Genomic DNA, 3,458 nt, shown 5'->3' with positions numbered 1-3,458 from the left:
ATTGTCTCCGGTGGCAGCCGGCCCGGTTGGACGCGGCTCGTTGCTGGAGGCACGATCGAGCTGAGGCTGGTCGTCTGCTCTGTCTTCTGGCGCCTCCGTCTCGTCTTCGTCCCCCGCCTCGTTTTCCTCCTCGGTGCTGGAGCCGATCACCTCTGCCGAGTCCTCGTCATAGTCGGGGTTCATCCCGAACCACTCCGGAGGCACCTCCTCACCGTTCGCGGCCCACTCGGGAACGAAGACGCTGGTGTTGGTGTAGTCGGCGATCGCCGCCGCGCGCTCGATGAGGGCGTCTTCCACAGCTGCCAGTTCTGCCTGGGCCTCTGCCCGGAACGCGGCCAGCCGGTCCAGGTCCAGCCCTGGATACCAAGCCTTGACGAATTCCAAGGCCCGGCGCGCTCCAGCCCGGGCCGAGGAACCCTTCCAAGCCTCAAGACGACCGGCCGCAACCTCCAGCCAGTCGGCAGTTCGACTAGCGGTGCGCAGAGCCGGCATGCCTGGCCACAGGGCAGAGATCGCCTGGGCCCCGGCACGTTGAAGCCGGAGCAGCAGCTGATGGGCCGGCCGCAGACGTGTCTCGATGCTCAGGAGCTGCTCGTCGACGGTTAGGGGGCGTTGGCGGCGATCTCCTCGCCATTCGTCCTCCGCGCCTCGCGATCAGCCTCGATGGCTCGATTGACCGCTTGCGAGTGGCCAGGGAAGAAGTCTGCCCCAAAACAGAAAGAAGCAAAAAGAAAATCAGCAGTCGGCCTGACTTGCAGTCGGCAGCTTGAGGAAAGAAAGAAAAGAAACTCACCATCGACAATGTCCTCGATCTCGTGGAAGCCGGAAGTCAGCATCGCCTCCCTGTTGGTCCAGGAGGAGCGCTCCATATCGAACTCGGCCAGGAGAGCGGTCTCTTTCTTCCCCGCCTCGTCCCAGGCCACCTTCAGCAGCTCCTTCTGCTCCGCCAACTGTTCGGCCAGCAAGTCGCGCTCTTTGGTGAGCTTGCCACACTCCTCCTCCTTGGCACGAAGGGCTGTGCTGACTTCGCACAACTGTTCCTGAAGAGCGGCATTGGCCTCTGAAAAACAAAGAGAAAAGACGTTAAGTTGTCAGCAGCAAAGGTCGCCGGGAAGATCCGGCCCGACTGCTCAGCAGTCGGCCCAAATCTCGGGGACTACAGCCCGCAGGTGCGCCAGCGCGCCCCCGCAGAAAAGAAGAAGAACTTACTCCGACTCTCCGACAAGTTGGCAGTCCGTTTCTCCAGCCGCTCAACGTTACGGTTGAAGGCGGTGACGCGGAGGTTGTGATACTCATGCGATAAAAAAATCAGACAAATACAAAAATGAGGAACTCGCCAGATTGAGTTCCGGGCCGCCTGCGCAGCAGCCGGCCCGAAACTCGGGGACTACACCCAGTGGGTGCGCTGGCGCGCCCCCACAGAGAAGAATGAGAAAAGGCAAAGTCAAAAAAGAAAAATGTACTCGGATAAACGCTCGCGACGCCAGATGCGCCCTGGTGCAGCCCTGGATGGCTTCTCCTTCAGCTCGTAGCTTCGCCTGCACATCCAGGAGTGCCTGGTTCAGCGGACCATCGCCGCCTCCTCGCACCCATCCAGTAGGCGCAGCACTTGATGCCTCAGCATCTGGAATGGCCGAGCTGGCGGCACCGGCTTCCAAGGGGTGCGGCGCCGTGACCGCCTTCGCAAGGCGGCGTCATGCCGGTGAGGCGACTTGAAGAAGCAGCCTCACCACCGCCTCGTCCTCAGCCGGTGGCACTGGAGGGCCCGCCGGCTGCTCGCCATGCGGCGGAGGCGACGGTGGCGGCGAGGCCGTGCCCGACACAGAGGCCTCACCTCCGTCCCTCTCCATGATGGAGTGCTCCCCGCCGACTTCTCCAGTCTGCCCCGTGAACTCCGGGGGCGGCGGCGCGGAGTTCAGCGGGATGACAAGCAGCGTCGACTGGCGGCGCGCGGCCTCCTCGGCCCGCTGTTTGGCCGCGACGGCGGCTTCGGCCTCCTCCAGCTTCTTCTAGGCGGAGGCCGCCGCCTTCTCGGCCTCCGCCTTCTCCAGACGGTCGGCCTCTTCCTCGTCGCGCTTCTCCCGCGCGTTGCGCTCCGTCGCCTCCCGGAGATCGGCGGCGGGGTCAATCCGCCGGGTGTTGGCGGACGTCTCGGTCGACCCCATGACAGAGGGGACGGCGACCCTCTCAAGAGAAAGAGGGGCCCTGAAGCAGAAAACAGAATGAAAAAGACTCGGAACAGATCCGTCCAAAGAAACAAGAACAAACGATAGTCAGCACTTACGCAGAGACCAGCGGCGGCTTCTTCACTTCCTTGCAGAAGCGGTTGGCCTTCGCGATCGCCTCCTCCCGCTTGGTCGCGGCGGCCGCCCCCTTGAACTTTTTCGGCCGACCGCCGAGCGAACTCGGCACGGCCCGGCGCTTCTTCGCGCCGACTTGACCGGCCAAGCCGGTGGAGGAACTCGCGCCTGGATGGCCGGCTTTCGGTTGGCGGCGTGGGACGACCTCGTCGTCGCCCTCGTCCTCTGGCCAGTCGGCGAAGGTCGCCGAGGGCTGGAGTCCGCCTTCCGCTCCTCCTCCCCCGCCTTCGGCGTCGGCTTCCATCGCCGCCGCCCCCAAGTCGGGGTCGTCGATGTCGCTCTCTGCACGGTCTGGAGTGAACTCGCGGGGCTGCCCGGTGGCGCCGGCTGCAGGCTGGATGAGGGGGTTCTGACTCAGAGAACCAAGAAGATCAGAAGTCGGATTCGGCTATGAAGAAAAACAGAAACAAAAGATTCGACTTACCACAGGCGGGGGATTGGCACGTGAGTACGGCTCCTTGCCGAACTGCCAGTCTTCCGCGAGCTCGCAGTTCACGATGTGGTTCACCATGCTCGCCACCTCCACGTGGGGCATCTCCCAGGTGCTCATCCAGCTTGGGTCTCGGCGGTCGCTCATCTGACAGATCAGATGAGGTTGGCCTTGGAGCGGGAGGACTCGGCGCGCCACGAAGGCGGCCAGCAAGTCAGCCCCGACCAGGCCTTCCGACTGCGTCAGCGCTCGGAGTCGGGCGACGGCGGCGGTGCCGGCAGGAGACAGCGTCTTGGCCCGATTCGACCAGCTGGGAACCCTCCCAGCCGGTGCACCGGCTTCATAATGCGGCAGGTTGACCCAGTCGCCTTCTGTGGCGACGTTCTTCACATAGAAGTATGAACGTTGCCACATCTTCACCGACTTGATCAGCGCGATGGAGGGGAAGGGGTTGTCGGTGGTCGACCTACGCATGGCGATGAAGGCGCCGCACTGGGCCGGTATGCCGGCGACGTGCGTGCCAAGCTTCGACTGGAAGAACTCTCCCCACAGCTCGAGGGTGGGGAGAACACCGAGAAAACCCTCGCACAGGGTGGCGAAGGCGGCCAGCAGCACCACTATGTTCGGGGTGAGGTGGTGCGGCTGGAGTCCGTTGAACTCCAAGAACG

The sequence above is a fragment of the Triticum dicoccoides genome, chromosome 5B (assembly GCF_002162155.2).
Source record: "Triticum dicoccoides isolate Atlit2015 ecotype Zavitan chromosome 5B, WEW_v2.0, whole genome shotgun sequence".
Classification (NCBI taxonomy): Eukaryota; Viridiplantae; Streptophyta; class Magnoliopsida; order Poales; family Poaceae; genus Triticum; species Triticum dicoccoides.
The sequence above is the reverse complement of the archived record's forward strand: the minus strand, read 5'-3'. Positions refer to the sequence as shown.